This window comes from Corvus hawaiiensis, chromosome 14, assembly GCF_020740725.1.
Source record: "Corvus hawaiiensis isolate bCorHaw1 chromosome 14, bCorHaw1.pri.cur, whole genome shotgun sequence".
In the NCBI taxonomy this organism is placed as follows: Eukaryota; Metazoa; Chordata; class Aves; order Passeriformes; family Corvidae; genus Corvus; species Corvus hawaiiensis.
Genome location: NC_063226.1, coordinates 6,740,558 through 6,761,956, shown reverse-complemented (window position 1 = coordinate 6,761,956; position 21,399 = coordinate 6,740,558). Strand labels below are relative to the sequence as shown.

At 47.4% G+C, this 21,399-nt stretch overlaps 1 long non-coding RNA gene across 2 annotated transcripts; it reads left to right on the top strand.

Moving 5' to 3' along the window:
- Positions 1 to 16,481: 16,481 nt before the first annotated feature.
- LOC125332972 lies at positions 16,482 to 21,022 on the top strand. 2 transcript variants are annotated; one of them, XR_007206700.1, is made up of 4 exons: positions 16,482 to 16,567; positions 17,890 to 17,966; positions 18,572 to 18,682; positions 19,969 to 21,022. It is a non-coding gene; the product is annotated as an uncharacterized LOC125332972 (long non-coding RNA). The 2 variants fall into 2 exon arrangements; XR_007206701.1 differs by lacking the exon at positions 18,572 to 18,682.
- The last annotated feature ends 377 nt before the right edge of the window (positions 21,023 to 21,399 follow it).

The window sequence follows — 21,399 nt, the reverse complement described above, 5'->3', positions numbered from 1 at the left end:
TAGGCATAATTTAGGAATAAAACAATCTCAGAAATGGATTTTTGTGACTCTCATGACAAATGAACAAAGACAATAACATATTTGTTTCTGTTTTCTTACTTTTCTGCACAAAGGCCAAAACATTTCAGAAAAGAAACAAAACTAAACCAAACCAAACAGTTAAAAACAAACAAATGAAACCTATTTTATATTTATTTTTATTTTTCTTTTTTTTTTTAACCTTGGGTAGCTTGAAATTAAACTATTAAAATATATAAAGTTACTGTCTCTTGACTTCTCACATTTTTTCAGGTTTTCTGGACTGGATACAGGTGGCTATGGTTGCTGGAAATATTGGGGGCATTTGGTCTGAACAAGTGTTCCTAGTTTGCTCAATATTGCTGATTCTTTCTGCCCATCTTCACCAGGAAACTGTTGCTTGCTGATAAAGGAGAAAACCAGAGGAGAAAAGAGAAATAAACTCTGGGGACTTTGGCTTCCATTTGGGCTTTAGGACTTTGGCTGGAGATGCTCATCACCTTGGCAAAGAGAGCTCACACAACTCTTGGGAAGAAATGGCAAGGAGGGGACAGCAGAGCCCAGGAGCTCTGTCAGGAGCAAGGTTTGTCCAAGGGACAAGGTGACGTGAGAGTCTCTCTGAAACTCTCCACTCTCCATGCCTGAGTTGATTGGGTGTCAGAAGAAAGACATCAATGGCAGCAAGTGCAGGGGTGTGGGGGCACCGGGGAAGGGGAAACTGCTGAGGAGAAGCAATTTTTATTCTGTTCTGCTGTTTAAAGCTCATCCATTGGTTCACCCTGGCAACCAAGACTGCCTACAGGGCTGGGAAGGGACAGTACTGCCTGAGTAGTTGCTTGGGAACACTGGAAGGAAACACTGATGGGAGAACAGCAGGAACAGGGGGAGGTGGTGAGCAGGTGTGAGCAGGATGGTGTCGGGAGAGTGTATGTGAGGAGCTGCACACTGCTGCCAGACCCAGCTCTCTGTCTTCTGGCCTTGCTCTCAACAATGTCTGCAAGGACTGGGAGGGCCACATCCAGGCCCTCTTCCAGCAGGAAGGAGCTGTTAGGGGGTAAGGTGGTTTTGTGAGGAGATATGTGAAGGTGGTTTCAAAAGACAAAATACACTGATCTTTGTGCCTCCTTTCTGTGGGCCAGTTTAATCCATCGGGGACTCATTGAAGGGGGCAAAAATGAGATCTGATCAGCTCAAGGAATGAAGAAAGCGGAATTCCTCCTGAGCTTTACCCAGTACATTACTGACCTCTTGCTTTACCACAGCCCTCATTAAGATTCTTGTCTTAGCTCAAAGACCTGGACACAGGCGACACCTCTGCACGGACAGAAGTGTCCCTCCTCCTTGTAGGACCAGGGCTCAACTCTGCACATTTTGTCAGACAGCATTTCTCTGAACTGTTGGACTGCTGAAACTCCCTGACCTGTGAAACGAGAGTTGGGAGATGTGTAACTTGTGCCTTTGACTTGCATGAAATATCCACTGCAGTCAGGCTCCCACCCACACCTGGAGGTGCAGGCACACCCTCACGACATCACCAGCCAGGTGGTGATTCCAGGTTGGAAATTCACACCCCAAGGCTTTTAAAATGTTTTTAATTTTTTGTGGGTTTCCCCCCTTCCTTCTTTGCACTAGTGCCACACACTTCCTAGGATAGGAATTAGTAGGAGAAGAAATGATGATGGAGACAGGCAAGCAGAAACATCTGTCAGCCAAATGGTTACCCAGAACCGAAGCTCCAATTTTCAGTCCATGAATGGCACTTTTTGTCTCTGCTGGAGGGTGAATCTGGGTGAGTGCCCAGGAGCCAAACAAGAACTGAACAGAGAAAGCATCAGCACAGTCAGTAATACAGGAAAAGGCAGAATTTTTGTGGAATCTTCACTCTTTCCTGCTGGTTTCCTGCTGCTACATGTGAGCCACAGAGACATCTTTTGTATTGCAAAGTAAAGCACAGCAGTGATTCTGGGATGACCAGACTGAGAAAAATAGCCCATGGATAACCCACTGCCATTAACCTGACTTCAACTTTTGTTATGATGTGCAAGTCAACTAGAAACTGCTCTGATTGCCAGTAGTTTGGTCAAAGTTCTCATTCTCTTTATTTTCTCATTCCTTGCCACCCAGCATCAGGGAGGATGGTCACGCTGGAAGCCAGTGCCATGACCAGACCTATCGATGTCACATACAGGCACCCAAGCAGCTCCACACCTGCATGGATTTTCCTTCTCATAGTAATAAGAGTTTCTATTTATTGATGTATGCTAACCTACGTCTATTTATTCAGGAAAACCTTTATCTGGAGGTCTCCCAAAGCTTTTTCTTGGGTGCAAGGACTAGTAAAAACCTTTCACATGAGTTTCCTGCTGTTAAAGCACAGAAATAAAGCTGGACATTCACTAAGAAATTTCTTTCATTTTGTTTTAGACTTGGTTTGGCAGTGAGGTTGTGTGATTTATGGTGAACACCACATCCAGCACAAGGCTGGTGTAAACTATGTGAGTGTGTGTTTTCATAAAGAGATTACATTTATCTCAAAACCAGAAGGCTGCTGGGGGAAACTTTCCCAGGGTCCTTACAGTATCTTGCAAAGAAAGGAGGGAAAAAACCCAACATAAAGCCTTACAAAAAATATCATACTGCAGTTTTGGAATGCTTCCACTACAAAAGCTTGACCTACCCAAGAATAAAACTCAGACTAAATGAGTCTGCTTTTGAAAGAAATTCTTGCTTTCTTTTGATAGAAAACAGTACATGCCCCATCCCAGGAAACAGGCTTATGAGCAAGTGCCAGAGAGATGGGAGTCCCAGAGATAATTCACTAACCAATCCTCTGGTATCATGGCTCAAACATGATTAATTCATGTGGAATTTGTAATAATATTAGTCTGTGACCTCATTTGTTATATATGTTGCTGCTGTTAGAACTCCAATACATTACCTAAAAGATACAGAGCTCACAGCCATCTGTGCTGTACCTGCTTGCAAGGTTCTCTGGATCTCCTCCTCTGCAATTGCTGCCCAGTTCTTTCCCCTGGTAGCTGAAGCTGTCAAAGGAAAATTGCTGGAAGTGATTTGGATGGCTTAGGTTTCAGGACTGGTCCAATGTCCCAGCATGTTTAGACTTTGTTTTGGTGCTGCTCCACTCACTGAGAAATCCTCACTTCATTCAATTTGTCGTTTTTGAGTTTCGGTATAAACTTTTTTTTGTCCTCTTTCCCATCACCTTCATCAAACCTCTCCTCTTTATCCATGCTCTTAATTCTCTCACCTGACAGATACTGGGGTTCTGCTGACCTTCCTTCTGTCCACAGCATGGCTCTCATCTTGATTATTAGAAAAAGCAGGAAGAATTAAATAAGTTTAAAACACTCTTTTGTTTGCCAAATATATGTGGAACAATTACAGCTACTGTCAGATGTTACTGGGCTTGGATCTTCTGCTCAGGGTTTAGGCTAGAAATCCATTTTCAGTGCAGGCATCACTAAAATTCCCTCCATCATGTTTGGCTCTCATACAATCAAACAAAGTTTGTGAGGTACTTAAGAGTCGGATTAATGCACTTTTCTTGAGTTTGAGCCCTGCTCCCAGAAGCTACTCACTTGCCTGTGCATTCCCCAAGCCAGCAAGTCCAGAAGATTCCTGTGGGGATGCCCAGCACTGGAGATAACCTGGTTGTGTGGGGACAGGCCCAGGGCTGCTTGATAACTCATGAGATCCAAATGCACACCCTGTAATCTCCTACCTTGAGCTACTCTGATCACTCTGCAAGTCTGCACTATGAGGTTAACACATGGGGACTTCACAGCAGTTATAAAACTTCTTTGGTGTCTGCATCACGAAATGTGTTATTAACAATCAATTTCTTTGTTCTCCCAAGGACATTTTGTCTCCTTCTATCTATGTACTCTGCAAACATCACTTAATGCATTTCCCTCGGCTTCATTTCATGTTGTTCTTCTTAATTTTAGCTTGTGTTTGAAACTAGGGGGATGAAACTCTGCAAAAGAACACTTAAGATTGAAACCTAGTAAGAAAAATGCCCTAACAGAAAGATTCATAAAACCTTGGCAGCATTTCCCAGTGTGAGGGGATGGAAGCCCTGCCACTTAAATCATATTAGCCTGGGCTTGGTCTGCAGCTCAGGAATGTGTTGCAGGGACCCAGCTTCTGCTAGGCCAAAGTGCCTTTCCACTTGTATGAATATTCCCACCCCAGATGTGAGGCTTGGAAGAGGTGCCATGGAGTACAGGCAGCTCTTTGTGGTCTTACAGTTTGATTTTCTTCTGCCCTCACTTTTCATCAAAAGTCCCTAGAATAACTGTCAGGTAGAAACATCTCAGAAATAATGAAATAATGTAAAAGCTTGCTGAGAACAAATAATAATTTAGGGAAGGGCAGCAGATAAAGCAGTCCATTGGCAGTGGCCATCTCATTGGAACAGTCTCACCCTAGCCGAGCCAGGTGTATTCACTAGGAAGGTCAGGTGCTGGTTAGTGCACCTGAGCTGGGAGCTGCCTGTGGCAGAGGATGTGATCTCAGATGGACAGAAAAATGGACTCTGTGACTCTGTTTTAAACAGTGAGTAAATAAAGGAAATGGTGGGGACGAGTGTCAGAACAGAAAACTTGCAGAGGGTGAAGTGCATTGGATCAATTACTGACTATGAGCAATTTCTGCTGTGCTCAAGAGAAGAAAATGAGCTGTTTAAAAGACTCTAATGTCCTTCAAAACACATTAAAAGTCTTTGTTCTTAAATGCTTTCTTTTAACTTAATGACCTTGAGATGTTTTTGACTACTTTTCCATGGAAATGTGGACCACCCTGATTTTAGGAATAATCCACATTGATTCCTTCCTGATCCCAATACTGCTCCCATGGTATTTGTTTCCCTACAAATAGCAGGAGCAAAGAAGTTTGCTGGGCATTTGAAGAAGGCAGCCCTTCAAAACCATATTATCAGTGCATGCAGCCCTGATCCCAGTTGCTTTAGTACCCACAATCTCTGAGCATGGTACCACAATGTTACCTGTGATGCTGTCACTCTCCTTGGAGAAAAGCCTCCTCCTGCTCTCTGCTTGCTCCCCTGCTTACTCCAGACCCAGAACATCCATTGCATCCCATTCTTGCCTGAACCCCTACACAGTGTGCAACACTTCATTCACGTTCTTGCTCTTTTGAGCCAAAACAACCTTCATAGTAGAACTGATTTTGTGATTATTTATATAAGAATATAAATATTACAGTGCTTGAATTATGGTATGGCAGCTGATGGTCACTGAAAAAGAAGAAACAGAGCGGCGTTGGAAGGACCAAGATTTCCTGATGCTATGGGATGTCTCAGTTGGCAGAGCAGTGTATAAACTACATACCTCCCAGATCACATCCCTCCAGCTTCCATTGACTCCCAGGCTGTGGCTATGCTGCTGAACAAAACATTCTCAGCTTAAGAGCTTCAGCACTAGACCACTGACACATTATCCTACTTAATTATTAGCTCACACCCTGGCACTATTTTAGCCTTTGCTAATAATATTCCTAAATTATGCCTGAACATTGTTTGGAAAATATCATAAATCAGGAACAACTGCCAATAGGCAGCATGGGCGAGCGTACAGTTTCATGCTATGCAAACACTGCTCAGAGGAACTGCAGCACAGGATGTGTTTTTTCATGTGCTTTGAACTGAAAAAAAACACATGAAAAATTAAGGCTTATGCTTTAGGAACACAAAGGCTTCACATGTGGATTCGAGGGCTTTGTAATGTGGACACAACCAAACTCATGCTGCTTGATCCTGGGGCTCAGGAATGGCCTGTTCTGTTCAGAGCTGTGGGCAGAGCTGGGTGCTCCCCACAGGGTGGCACTGGCTGGACCATGGCCAGCTGAGGGCACCAGGCTGTTTAGCTGACGCTGTGATCCAGGCTCCACAGGGCACTGCTGTGCCATGCTGTGGGCTGCAGGTTAGGAGGGAAGAAGCTTTTCTGCTGGAAGAAAAACTCTCCTTTAAAGACAGGAATGAAAGAAAATGGGAAGCAGTCCCACTGTGCCACTTAAGCCTTTACTGGACCTTGTCAAACGTTGTTGCTAATGCATTTAAATTGGGTGTACAGCTGAAATGCAGAAAGTTCTAGGGGTTTGTGTCTTTCAAGTTCTTCCTGCTAGAAAGAGTTTTCACTGCAGTGGTCCCACCAGGACCTCTCTTCTCACCAGGTGGGCAGGCAGTTTGCCAGCAGCGGCACCAGGCTGGGCTGCAGTCAGCACTGGCAGGGCTGCCCCGTCACCCTGGTAGGAGCTTCCATGGTTGCCATGGCTCTAGCTCCATGTCTGGCTTCTCAGGCCCCAGAGGACTCCAGCCCCTTTCAGACATGCTGTCTTCCTCAGACCCTGCAGCTCTCTGCTGCTCTGCACAAAGGAAGGGAGAGAGAGGAGAGCTGGGCACGAGTGCTGAGGCTGATGGCCAGGGCTGCTGGGCAGGTACCCACCCAAAGTGGCAGGTTTGGGATAGGCACGGTCTAACTGGTGAAATGCTGTCAGTGTGTGGCAAGATCATGAGAGACTAAAGCCAGGACTTTGTGAGAAGTGAAATGCTCCAAATCTTTCTTATGTGAGCTAAAAAAATTGGGGAAGACAAACTTGCTTTCAAGCTATTGTCACACTGTACATGCAGGGAAGTGTGTGTCTGTGTAAACTGAGAAAAGGTTTAAGAGACAAAGAACCCCAAATTCGCAGGTCACATGAAGTAAGAGACATTTTTTATCATTCCCATGGTCACATGATGCAAAAGGCTAAGAACCAAGGGCTGAAATAAGAAAGTATCTGAAATATGCATTTATTTTATTCTTCCCATGTTTTTGCAAGTGAAAAATGTTACATATCTAAAGAAACTGGAGAGCCCTCTCACTTCACCAAATAAATGAAAGGAAATGTGAGAAGGACCATGCCACACTCAGTATGCATATATACTTTTATTTATCTCCCAAAGATTGATTAAAGTGAAAAAATGTGTCCCTGAGTAGAGAAATAAAATGTTTCATTCCCTAAGAAAATGACATTGCAAACCACATTTTCGTCATTGCACCAGTAACAGTGTGACTTGGGAGCTGCTCAAAGGGGATGAATGACCTCTGTGTAGCTGTGAGCAGGAAAGCTTGTGGGACCCCAGGGATGAGAGTCAGAGCCCTGCAGAGACGCACAGGGAGCTCTGGGTCTGCTGCAGGAGTGAGGCACATCGGCATGGCCACACAGCTAGAGAGCAGGCACTTTTTGTTTGCATCAGCCTTGGCTCTCCCCACCACAGGCCCATAGGAACTCCAATTCCCATTGCAAAGTGCAGGTACTCTTGATGATTCAACTCAGGTGTCCTTGAAGAGTAGTAATGTCTTCTTTTTTGCCCCAGCTCCACTGTGGTTTGCAACTTCCATCACTCTTCCCAGCCCAGCCAAACCCGCTGTCCCTGCTTTCCCTGAGGCTGGTTCCCCTTCCTCAGGATGTGAGCTGCCTGTGGGTCAGCTCAGTTCCTTGTCTCATTTCACATCCTCTCAGGCCTGGCACAGGCCCCTTTCCTGGAGGACATTCCAGTGATGAGTACTCACTTGCACCCTGACCAATGCCACATCCACACACCCAGTGCTGGTTGTGTGACATGGTCTGTCACTCACCCATCCCTTTTGTTCCTCAAGTTTCCCCTATCTCAAGGCATTAGTAGCATGAAACTCATTACAGTGCTCATCCCAACTGGAAACACCTGCAAAACCTGAGGGACTGTGACTGCCAGATAGCAAGGAGGAACTTTGCCTGGGTCAGGCTGAAGGATGCAAAGTCAGGCCAGGGGGAGAAAGATGGTCACTGTGACCCTGTGCAGATGCACAAAGTGCCCTGTGCCCAGGAATCAGGCCCATGGCAGGTGTTTGCCATCAGCTGTGTGCACACAGTACCCAGAAACACTTAGGTGACAGTCCCTGAGCACACACTGTGCTTGGGGAGCAGTGCTGGGACAGGGATGGAGATAGCAGGCAGCACAGTATGAGTTTGTTTACATTTGACAAGAACCAGGTTCTTGCCATTACTGACAATGGCAGGCCCTGCAGAGTTTCCTTTTTCAGCCGGGTCCCAGCAGAAAGCTGCGGCTGGCACAATGATATCGAGGGCCACAGCAGGCCTGTCAGGAAGGCAGTTCCCAGAACAAGGCATTCTCCGGTCCTGCAGCTTTCTGCAGTTACTGAGCAGGACTGGCCGGGGTTGGCTGCGAATGAGCCTCCGGGCCCGTCAGCCGGCTCAGGCTTTATTTGCAGTATTTTTACACGGATTTTAAAAATAAAACTCGGCCTCCCGCCTGAAAGTCGTCCTTGTCCCTTTCTGACCAGCAGTCCTCTCGCTGGAGAGGCCGCGAGCCCAGGACCGCCAAGAATGTTCTCACGCAGCTTCCACGGCACCACTCGCCGCGGAACGCAGGGCTCTGCCGGCCCCGGGGGGGCGCGGGTCCTTCGGGGCGCTCCCGGCGGCCGCAGCGCGGGGCCGGACGGAGCCGGAGCCAGGCCGGGCCCGGGGCTGGGGCCGGAGCCGGAGCCGGAGCCGGAGCCGGAGCCGGAGCCGGAGCCGGAGCCGGAGCCAGGCCGGAGCCGGAGCTGGAGCCAGGCCGGGCCCGGGGCTGGAGCCGGAGCCGGAGCCAGGCCGGGGCTGGAGCTGGAGCCGGGCCGGGCGGGGAGCAGCGCGGCAGCGACACCTGGCGGCCGCGGCAGGCAGCGCGGGAGCGGGGACCGCTCCGCTCCGCCCCAGCGCCGGCCGCGCAGGGCCCCCCTCAGCTCCGGGCCCTGCCCTGAGCAAGCGCCGCTCTGTGCTGGGGGAGCCCGGCCCGGCCCGGTCCCGAGAGCCGGCTCTGCGAGGTCGGGGGCCGCTCATTCTCCCCTGCAACCTCCGGAGACTGCGCCGCTCTCGTCGGTGTTCCGGTGACTTCGGGAGCGCAGCGTCTCTCCCTCTGTGTGTCTCTCCCCTTCCTTGCCCAGTCACGCTAAATTTGACTTTGTATCTACTAAAAAGTTGCAAATCCTTAGGTAAAATCTTAATATAACACATACCTCTGATACACTTCAGAACAACTTTTTAATGACACTTGTCTTTGGGGCCTGCCGAATTCCAGGCTGGGGCTATCCCGACGGGACGCTACTGGAGCAGCCGTGTCCCAGCCCGAGCACAAGACCCGTGCACAGCCTGCCCATTGTGCTGGGTATTTACCTGCTCAGAGAAGTGACCGTGCCTCGCGTTACCCTGTCTGCTCCAGGTTTAAGATTCAACATTCACCGTTCACATTTGCTCAGCCTTTGACAGGAAGCCACGAGAAGGGCTGTGTCCCTGCCAGTCCTTCTGATCAGCCCTACAGGCAGATGGATGGCCTGACTCCTTGCCTGTGGGCATTTCAGCAGATAATCAGTGCTCTGACACTTAACACCTCACTCAGGCCATGTGCTCTGATGGGCAATTTCTTGTCTTTCTTAGTGCCAAGTCTAAGTTCACTGTCTGGGTAAGGCTGGGGTGCAGCTTAAAATAGACTTTATGTGCCTTGTTGGATTTGTGCAATGTGCCATAAGTTGCTTTGGAAAGAGACATTTGTGTATACATTTGAACTTTTCAGTATGAGCGTTTTTAAAGCTCATTCACATCCTGGGATAAGATTAGGCCATCAGGGTCAATAAAACCTTCCTTCCTTGTATTTCCATGCTCTTGCCTGAAGGGATCTCTGATTCATACCTGACTGAGTAAAGGATGTGAAACAACTCAGCTGCTTTGGGAAGGGGGAGAAATCCCCAATTGCTACATGCTGGCCTTTCGGCCTGCATCGCTGCTCTAGGCTGTGTCACATGAGGCACTGCAGAGGGAAGAGGTGTGCTGATGGAATTTCACTGGACTGCAAAACACCCTGGAATGTCTCAACGGCTCCAATACAAGAAGGAAGATGTGATGGAAATAGATAACAGGTGTTGGAGAGATTCTGGTTTCTTTGGTGTGTCTGTCCCAGTTCAGCTATAGTGTGAAGGCATATGACTTAATGAATAATGTCTTAAGAATCCAAAAGAAAAGAAAAGGCTGCCCAAGTTATGAGGGCTATGGTCTTCTTTCAAAGTACAGTTTTCCTCCTGGGAAAGGTGAGAAGCCTTGCAGCAGCCAAGGCAATGCTTATGAAAACCAGGCTCCCATTTTTGCAAACTTGCTGGCAGTTGTATCAACCCACACAATTCTGTTTTGGCTTTTCTTGTGCCACTCTGAAAAGGTCTGATGAAGCAGGTGATCCTGCTGTGACAGATGTTTTGTCACAATGTCTGTGAACATCTTCTGTGTCCCAAACAGGGAGGTTTGATGTAATGGTTACAGGGTGGCCTAGCAGCATGATACCTCATATACTGAGAGACAAAGGTGTGTTGTACAGAAAACCCCTTTTGTTCTGTTACGATGGTCTTGGGGAAGCACTTCATTGCCACAGAGAAGGGTGGCTGATGTAAACCCAACTGTCACTGTTGAGCAACACAGCAGGCGAGCTGCGAGCTGGAGCCCCGCGGTCACGTACTTCCCTTTGACAGTGACTCTGCAAGCAGAGGCAGCGGTGTCGAAATGCCCTCTGTGTTCTAGAAAGGGGGTCAGCGATAACTGCACATCTGCCTCCTCCCGGAAGCCCAAAGTGAAGGGTCTGAGAGTGGTCAATGCTCAAGGGACAGCTCTGTGACACTGCAGCAGTTGTCTCTGGAGTGCAGGACTGATAAACACATCTACTTGGTGTTTAGGTGTTCCTGGTATGTTGGTCCCATGCTGTTTCTGCAGTCATTTCTGAGGCTTAACCGAAGAGCAGAACATCTGCCCAGGATCAGACTAGGGACTGGCTGACCCAGCACCCTATCACTTGGGGTTCACCAGCAGCAGATGCTAAAGGAAGAATGGAAGAACTGGGCAACTGGTATCTCTCTAGTTGCAGTCCCGGTTTCCAGTTATCTGTAACTTAGGAGCATTTAGAAGTGGTATCTCCAAACATGAAAGGCCTGATGTGGTTTTCTTTCCCGACTGCCAATTGCTTTTGCCAGCACTGGCCCCTTGAGCAATGGGCAGGCAGTGTGAGAGCACCACGGCAAAGCTGCTTTTCCTGCTGTATTCCCATGTGGGAGAGAGCCTGGCACAGCATAGAGACTGTAGTCGCAGAGCAGGAGTGTGCGAGTTCCCCTCCGGCTTTTGCCTGCTATGCCTTGTAACGATCATCAGGGCTTTGTACCCAGGATATTAATTTGGTAGGATCTCCAGAAAGTAGCAGCAGAGAAACTAGGTTAATATGTTGTTTCTGAAAGTAATATGCAGAGAAGAGAAATTTCAGTTACTGCATGTTCAGTAAAAGACAGCGATGAGTGTCAGAAGGACTATTGCTCTCTGCCTTCATTGTCTATGGAAAAGAATTGGCACAATCCTCTCTCTGACAATTTAAATGCTTGTTAAATATTTTTATGAAAAAAAAAAAAGAATCCAGGGTTGTCTTTTTAGAGTTCCAGGGTTGGATTCTGTTCTCAGGGATAATGGGTATGAAGTAACCGTACTGATACCAGCAGTGAATAAAGCAGCTCCATAGCTCCTGATTTTTTAAGAAATAAAGTCTATCAATCTTTCACATCTAGAGTAAGACTTTACTCCATGTAATAAAATTACTGCAAGAAAAAAGATAGTCCTTTGAGGGAGCAAATATGGGAAAATATAGCTTTATTTTTTAATGATGTGCTGGAATTAAGGAGATAGGTGGCTGCAATACAACTTTATTTTGAAGCAAAATCTCTGGACAAGCACCTATGAGCAGAGAACTGGTCTCAACTGAACAGGTATGTTCATGGTATGACTTGGGGAAAAAAAGGAAGTCTGGTTTTCCTCCACTCATATAAAAATCCAGGTGTACTCATTCAAATTAAATAAGAATAAATCGAAGCTACCTGGACTTGCTTGACCTCTGGCTGGTGCTATTTTGCTGCTTCTTTACAACTAAGTATCAACACTACTACTGTTACCTGTATGCTATTCTTAATAGTGTATGAGGTACAGGATGTCTTTTGGGTCACTCAGTAGCTGTGGCAGTTAGTGGGGTTTTCTTATCTCTCACTGTCCATCAGAAAAACAGCTTTGAACCTCCTGGTTGGTGTCTGCCTTTTTTTCCCCCCCTCTCTCTCTGTCTCTCTATTTTTTTTCCTTAACCAGAGGTCTAAAATAAATGTGCCAAACACATAATCAGCCATGAACAGAAATATCCTCTGTTTGCTGGAGCCCAGCCTCTGACTCTTGTTGCTGTGCACCTGCCTGAAAAGAGGGCAGGAAGGGAGGATGGCACTGACAGCAAAACTTGGAGGTCCATGTGGAATGTTGATTTGTTTTTCTTTTTCTGAACAAGGTGAAGAATGGAAATGGGAACAAGATGTTCACATGATTCAAAGCTCAGATTGGCCAGTGAGGCAGGGTTCAGCTCAGTGAGTTTTGCTGACAAGACCTGGCAGTCGAGAAGTCTTGTGCCTAGACGCGGGCTGGTGGTAAGGATAAAACATCTCTAACTTTGCTGGCTGAAGAGATCCCTGCCCAGTTCCCACCTGTGAGGCTTAAAGACCAAGGTGTTGGGAGGATCTCCCAAGTGAGTTCCTCCATTATGTACAGCTCAGCTTGGCCTTTGAGGAATAGTTGTGACATTTTCCTGCACCGTTGCAGGTTGTTTTAGTGCCTAGAGCTAAGCTGTCATAATCAGCCATCTTCTGGAGAGAAGGAACTGTGAACACACTCACCCCATCTTGCTCCCTGGAGAATCCAGCACCATAAATGCTTCCAGAGGCACAGGAAAGTGCTGCAGTGGCAGCTCAAGGCGGCTCATCATCTCCCCTTTCCTCCTCTCCTCGCTCACATGGTCATTGTGGTTGCTCACATAAATACCCTTCTTTTCACTGTTTCCCCCGTGTGCATTCATGCTGGGCTTACACTGGGCCCCACAGCTTCTCCCAAGCAGCACCTGTAATGCTGAGAAGTGTCAAAGCTCACCCATATCTCGACAAACTGAAAAGGGTGGTGTTATAGCTGACTGGTGGAAGGGTCATTGCGGGCTTTGTTAGAGCTGACTGCTGGAGGGGTCACTGTTGGCTTTGTTAGAGCCTGGGTCATTAACACCTCACTGCAGGGCAAGGCAGGTGAAGCTCAGGAGAAAGTCTGGCAGCAACTGGCTCTCTGAGATTTAGTCTGAAAGCTCTCCAAGAACTAAGGATGAAGGAAAACAATTTGAACAGTTAGCCAGAGCAGGAGTAAATAATAGTATTCTTCACCTGCGAGGAGAACCTTTGGAAGAGGGGTTTGGTATTTTTGAATTTGATGTATGAATAATTTCTCTTTCCATCCCTTCATATGGTGGCTTCAAAACTGATGGACTTAATTCTAGATGCTGCTGGATGGCAGAACTGGACTGACTGAGCAAACTGAAATGGAAGACAGTCACTGATGACTGGAATTGGGCCCGACTTGGTAACACACAGCTTTAATTCCTTCATCAAATGGCTGTATTGGCTTTGAAGATATTTGTGCAAGGAGCCATCCCAGTCTAAAATCTCCTGGCATGCTCTGAAGGCATGCTGACCAAGGGCCAGATTCTGCAATCACCTGGCATTGGCTAAGTCAGTTTGGATTATAGAAACATAGAAAGTTAAGGGTTGGAAGGAACCTTAAAGATCATCTAGTCCCAACTCCCCCTGCCAGGAGCATGGACACACCTTCCACTAGACCAGGTTGCTCAAGGCCTTATCCAACCTGGCCTTGACCTCTGACAGGGTTGGAGCTTTCACAGCCTCCCCGGGCAATCTGTTCCAGTATCTCACCACCCGCACAGTAAATAATTTCTTCCTAGTATCCAGCCTAAATTTCCTCTCTTTCAATTTGCACCCATTACTCCTTGTTCTGTCACTGCAGTTGCAGTTCACTGATGAAGAGTCCCTCTCCAGCTTCCCTGTAGGCCCTTCAGATACTGAAAGGTTGCTATAAGGTCTCCATGCACCCTTCTCCAGGCTGAACAGCCTCAACTCTTTCCCTGTCTTTGTAGGGTAGGTGCTCCAGTCCTCTTATCAACTTTGTGGATCTGCTCTGGACTTGCTTCAAGAGTTCCACGTCTTCTTTTATTTCATGTCTGCGTGGATTGATCTGCACACAGCAGCATTGGTATTAAATGAGTCCCAGTTTTTCTGTGTCCAGCACAAACCTGCTAATCCTCCATGTCCTACTTTATGGCAGGTAAAAAGTACAAGAATTTGAGACTACAGTTTGAGAGAATTTGCTGCACACTAATCAAATGGATGCAGTTTTTTTCAAGTGGTTTTCCAAGAAAAGTTGGGGAGCAGTATGCAGAAGCCTCTGAGACATTATTTGATGGCAGTCTGTGACCCCCACAGCTTCTCTACCTCCCTTCTTCCTCTTCCCAGAGCAAGTTACAGAGCTGCATGCAGTGCAAGTGCACTGAAAACACTCACTTCATTGGGAAATGCTGAGTGCGATTTCAAGGCTGTTGCACAGAGTAGGGCAGTGTGGTGATATCTGCAAAATATAGAGGAAATCAGCTTCTCTGAGAGCCTTTCACCCTGGACATTACTATGGGCCCACAGGACTGGACTGGGGTCGGGTGCAGGCAAAGCGGAGTGTCCTGGCTGGGGGAGGATGCTTGATCTCCCACTGCCCCAGCTCATGAGTCTCAGGTTTCTGATTGCCTGTTGGCTAGAAAGCCTTCATGGACTGCAGCTCATGCTGGCTTGCATAAAAAACTACATAGACTACATAAACAGACATACTTCTTTCCCCCAGTTAAAACTAAAGTAAAAACAGAACAAAACCACCCAGACCTGTCCATTCCTCTTTTACTGTATATTTTAAAATGCAGGCAAATGAAAGAGGAACTGGACAGTAACTGTATTCCTAATTATCTAACTCTTCCTTGGGCATAGGGGATGGGTTTGACTGTTAGCAGGATGGCTGGTCTTACTATGTCTGCACACAGCCTCAGGAGTACCTTGTGGGTGTTTCCAGGGGCTCAGTTACTTGAAGGCATAAGTAAGTGCTTTCCAGATTAGGGGTTTGATCAGAGCTGCAGAAACATAAAGTCTGTGTTTGTAGTCCTGGCATGCTGATAACATAACTGAAAGCTGCTGGATTAGGTCAGGCCTCAGCCACCAGCACCGGAGGGTGTCTGTGGGATTTGGTTGCAGAGCCAGACAGCAGCAGGGAGGCCAAACTGGAAAGGAAGGGCTAGCTGATGGTCAGGGCTAGCTGATGGCAAACATGCTTGGGATAGTGCAGACACAGAGCAAAATATTTTTAATAAATTCTGGCCTTACAAAATATACAGTGTACCATACTGGCCTAGAGAGATGAGGAATGTCTCTAAAATTCCTGAGTTTGCTTGACTTTGTTTTGCTCTTGCATAGCCATCTGTGCTGCTGGGCAAATGCAGCTTGCTGGTCTCTGTTCCCACAGCTGTGCTGGCCGGTTTGGGTCCCGGGCAGGCTGGATGAAAAGAGCACTGATGCTGGGTGCTGCATACTGAGGGCTGTACTGGGGGGGGGGGGCGGACAGGAGAAGAGAAACTTGTGGGACTTGCTTTGGTTACAACTCTAAACTAACACTGGTGTTTACTTCTCTGTGCAGGCACTGTGGATGCTCCAGAGACAAGGGATGGGGACCTCAGCAAACACCAGAGGGTATGTGGAGGGACCGGCAGGAGCACAGAAGCAGGGCCAGCTCCTTCGTCTGGTGCTGCAACTGGGAAAGCAAAACCTGTCTACTCACGTGAGTGTGAGGGAACAGAGGAACTGAGGCATGGCCGTGAATTCAAAAGCGAGGTGAGCCTTGCCGGGGGAGCTTTTGGAGCAAAACCTCCTGCAATGGCTGAAGCATCAGCCCACCCCTGAGAACAGAACCCTGCTTCCCTGCACCTCACTCAGATTCCTCTCAGGGTAAGAGATCCACCCGTCTGTGCACAGTACAAGCATGAGCCTGTGTCTTGAAGCAGAGCCCTTCTGGCTGTTTGAGCCTTCACAGCCCTCTGCATGGCTCCTCAGCAGCCAGGGCAGCAGAGCCTGACCACTGTGAGATGGATGGCCTGAGGCGGCTGGACTTGGGACTGTCGGTGTGGCTGCTCACAGCTTCCCAGGTGCCCTTCCGTGTGCTGCCTGCGGCTGGATCGGCCGCAGGCCCCGCGTGCCCGGCCCGCTGAGGCGTCGTGGCTGCGCTGGGCAGAGGCCGAGGTACTCGCCCTCACCCCGCTCGTGAGCCTCGTGCCCCGCGGCAGGATGGGGAGAGCTGCTTTCACAACCTGGATGTGTTGTCACTCACATCCAGACATTTCCTGTTATCTAACCTCAGCCTTATCTTCCCCATTCGCAGCTTCCTCTTGAAGGAGGAGCAGCCCCTTCAAAACCGAGCTGTGTGCCCGGGCTGTTCCCCCACCGCGCTCCTGCACGACCCCCGCTGCGGCCCCGCGCTGCCGGCCGTGCCTGCCGCGGGCCAGGATGGCCCAGCTATGGTAGGTGCCAGGTCCCCGTCCTGCCCGCGGAAGGGGTGGCTGGGGACAGGGGAGGATCTGTCCTTCGGGGTTCATCTACTGTTTCTCCCTTCGGAGGTCCCAAAGGACCACGAGTGTTGGGACACCAAAACCCGCGGGGTGTCCATGTTCCTGGCAATGAAGAAAGCGGTCCTCCCACGCTGTGATACACCTCGAGCTTCGGGGGGTCTTCATCTTGCTCGGGTTTGGGCTGCCTCCCTTTGGTGATGGGGCTGTGTCTGCCTAAGCCGGAGGGGCTTTTTGGTGCCTCCTTTCAGGGATGAGGTAGCATTTGGCCGCATGTGCTTGGGGAGGGCAGGCTCAGGGATGGAATTCCACTGGTCCCAGCCAGGGAGCACTGTGCTCTGGACCACGGCTCCTTGATGAGGATGAATTATGATTAGCAGTGATATGTAGCCCTACTCGGCACCAGGGTGCATGTGTGTGTGCCCCTTCAGCTCTCACACACACACATGCTGCCTCTGAGCTGCTGGCAGTGGGAGATTTTGATCTAAATTAGTCATAGATGGGGCAGTGAACAACGAACAAGGGAGGGTGTGAGATGGAGGAGGGTGTAACCAGGGAGAGACCCTATCCCAGCTATGTGAAGTGTGCTCTTCATTTCTCACTGTCCCAATGGTTTCTGTACAGCAGATGAAAGTTTACCGCACACCCCTCTTCTCCTCTTTGGGCATCTGGAGAATGAGCAGCCATGGGGACAGAGTCCAGTGTGCAGGGATGGGGCCTGTGGGGATCAGGTGACTGCAGGGGCTGTGGGAGCATGTGAGGCTGGTGACCTCCAGGTAATGGGGTGCTTATCAGGCCCTTCCTGGGGGCTTTGGAGTCTGCCAGCATTTGTCTGGCAAAGCTCCCTGCAGTGTCCACTGCAGGGCTGGGGGCATAGGAGGGTCCTATACAGAGCAGAACAGCACCCAGTGGAAGCCTGCAATGAGCAAAGCCTTGTTTTACTCTGTTATGATGAAGGCTTCCAGCTCCTAGGAGAAGCACAACCCAAAGTTTCAGCTGGCCAGGGGTTCAGTGGACCCTGTTGCCACAGATCTGTGGGGACTCACTTTCAATTCAGGCTGTGATTTGTGTTTCACCAAGTGGAAAAGAGAGATGACCTTGATTCCAGTTAAAATCCTGGATAATAAATGCATGCCTTGAAATGGCTGCAGCCTGCATCCTAGCACTCTGCTACTCAGCATGTGAAAACCACACAGCCACACTTTGATGCATGCTGTTATTAGGTTTAGAGTCAAATTTATCCAATAATTTTACTTTTCATTTATTTTCATTATCAGTTGCAGAACAGTCTGACAGCCCTGTAAAAATACCTGAGGGATGATGTGCAGCCCGGAGGGGACTTTTTGTGACTTTGGTAAGGGACTGACTCAAGAATGCAGGAAGAAAAATTCTTGTTTTGCCTTCAGAGTATTCAGTAGATTGCTCAGTTTTATAACACTGAGCTTTTACTTGGAAATACCCACTTTAGCTTGAAACCAGAAACTCTGACAATGACAAATCCATTCACATCAGATATGATCTCTATGGGTAGAGTTGCAAGTTCCATTCCCATCTGCTGATAGAATTATCTCCATTGTGTCCCCTTATCTATCCCTCACAGCAACATTTTAAGGGTCTGTTTTTCCCCTCAGAAAGCCACAATGGCGGGGATTATTTTAAGCTGCAATTGCAGAAGCAGTGCTGCCTTGTTTTCTTCTTCCTCCTCCAAAGCCAGATCTGCCCCTGTTAGACATCAGCACTGAAGCTGAAGGCAATCTTGTCACTGACACCTGTGGAAGAGCCTGCTCAGTCTTTTTCTAGTAGCTTCCCCACATTTTGGTATGGCTTAGAGTCCTTTTGGGGATCACAGGTTCACATGTACTCCAATAGGCTGATCTTAAATCAGCTTATTAACACTGTTTTCTTATGTTCGTGACATGCACATGCTGCTTTTATCCATTGCCACGTACTTCTATCCAGCATGGCTGAACTGCATTTGGAATGAGGAGCCAGAACACGGAACTGGTCACTATCTACATTGCACCCAAGGCGAAGGTGGAGACAGGCGAATGCCAGAATTGCAAACTCTAGGTAGTGACTCAGTCAAGCAACTGATTTTACCTTTACAGCTGTAGCTGTTATTTTGCTCTTAAGTCTTGCTCCACTCTCTTCTGGGTACAGAGAACATGTATTTGCCATTACTGTTTTTTATTTTGTGCTTTCACCTCTCCCTTTCCAGGTATGTTTCTGTGTGTGATATTAGATGGGATCCTATGATCATCTGTGTAAAATAGTCACAGAAGTTAGAGATACAAATGGTTGATGAACTGCCCTCTGAATGATGCTGATAATATACTTAATTTAATTCTACTTTAGTGTCTTTAATGGTCTACCTTCAAAAATACAATTTAAAACATTTTAGATTGATAGCATAAAATATATTATAAATATATTATAAATAATAAATATATTATAAATAGCATTACTACTTTCTCACAAACTGGTGATGCTGGTCATGTGAAATTAAAATCTGTGGACTGGTAAGGAAGCTAAAACGCCATGCTAAAAACTCAGCCATATCTGGACATGTCCAGAAAGAGTATGAATAACATAAATAGTGTTGTGCAGAATGGGTGTGTGAATTAAGAGCCAGTATGATTTTTCTGGGAGAGCTGTACAGTATCAGAATTTCAAATCTGTTTTTAAACCGAATTGCTAAATAGTCAGCATCTGAGAAGGACACAGAACAGAGTAATACTGTGCAACATCTTCTCTTGTGTATGTTTTGTTATTTAGTTTTCTTTAGGTGCATTTCTGCATTTCCTGCACACTCCTGTTAAAAGAACAAGGGAGTAACAGTATCTTTTGTCTTTGTGCAAGAAGTGTGTGTGTGGGAATATGATGTTCACCCTTAAAGGCTGGATTATGCCAGCATATGGAAAGCTCCACATATTGCAGCAAAGGCTTTTTCTGTCTGCTAGAAATGTAGCAGAAGGGGGTTAGTTTGTCAGCGGAAGAGAAAGTTTCACTTCACTTCTGAAGAAGTTCATTGTTTCTCTATGTGGAGCTTGGTTTTCTTTCAGCATCATAATCTTTATAGTATTCTGCCAAATGGAGGAGCCTGCAACAGAGTCAATGGTAATCCCCTATGTGCATGCCCAGGGGCAGAGTTATACTTCTTTTTCTGACTTTTGAATTAATATAATGGATATTTTCCTCAGCAGAAGGCAGTGTCTGCTGGTGTGGTTCTCTCTCACCCAAAAAAGCATGTAGGAGGGGGAAATATGGGAAGGGTTAATGATGCTTTTTGCTAACTGGAAAAAGCCTCTGCAGTTAACAACAGCTGCTGTGCGTCTTTTCCCTCTCTGTGTGCCCAGGTTGGCATCCAGCGAGGACACTGTGACCGCCGGGAGCTGCAGTGTGGCACTGCGTGTATTTGACAAGCTGAGTCCGACACTCAGTGTGCAGAGTGTCAGTTTGTCAAATACCCCAAGTGAGGCACTGCTGAGCAACGCCATGCCGAGGGTCCAGCCCTTTCCTCCTGCTCTGGCAGGAGTCTTCCTCTCCAGGCTCGGCTCCTCTCCAGAAACCCACCGAGGTATTGAACAGCCCATACCATTGTTCCAGAACACCTGACTGATCCTGTGCTGCCAGGTTTCCCTTCCACCCCAGTTTTGGAAGTGTCTGTCAGGGTATCCCTCCCAACAGTAAATCTGAGCAAAAGTGGTGCTGGTGCAACTCCTCTGCACTGTGAAGACAGGGAATTTTGCCCTGGGTCCTTGTTCTTTGCTTCCAAATACAATGCTGTTCTCTTACACAGCATTAACTAGCCAGCTGTTAATTAAGCTCAGTTAACAAGTCCCAGCAACTATAATCACAACATCATGGGTAAAGTCAGCATTATCCATATTAAGAATCTTTCCTTTGCACATATAGGAATCTTTTTTATATGGAGTACAAGCTAATGAGGCTGCTGATTAACTTCCCTCTGGCCCATTAACCTGTGAAAAATGCATGTTTGCTCAATCTGTTTTCAATTAGGCCATGGAGTCCATTGCCCCTCCCGGGAGCCTTGCTGTTTGGAGAAGACTTCTTGTCTTTGGATGGTTATTCCTAATCAGCACTTGCAACAAGGTTGCCTATTCTACTGTTTAATTAAAGGAATTCCCTCTAAATCATCCCACTTGAAGATGTAATGATTGCAAAGTGTTTTCAGTAACTGACTTGTAGCATTTCAGATATGTCAGGGTAGGGGAATGACAGGGGCAGCATCCAGCCCAGTTTGACAAATCAAACTCTCTGAAAGCATTTGACATGGAAAACTCAGAAATAAAAAAATCCAAAGACCCTACTGACTAGTTTTAGGACAGTACCACCAGCAAATTTTGCAATATTTGAGAATACTAATAAACTTCAATACTAAGCTTTTGGCCTTTTTGTTGCAACTATTTCTTAGTAAATATTTTGAAGAAGTTGGAGTTTGTACAAAGCCGGGACCCATGAATGTATATCATTGCCTAAGCAAATTGTGTTCTGCTTTTTTCTGTGAATAGCTTGTGCACTTCTGGACACACATGGTCCAGAAGTGGTCCAGAAATGGCCCTACTCCTTACGACTCACATTCCCATGGTCTCTCTCAAGCACCTCCTCATGACTCACAGACATCACCCTGACCTTTATGACTGAGGTTAGCTTCAAAAGAAAGCCAGGTCTATGATTTCAGGCTTTGCTTTGTCCACAGTGGATCCTCCATGAAGCATACAGCCATGTCAACCCCAAGCCCTGCTGTCACTCAAACCTCGAGGTTT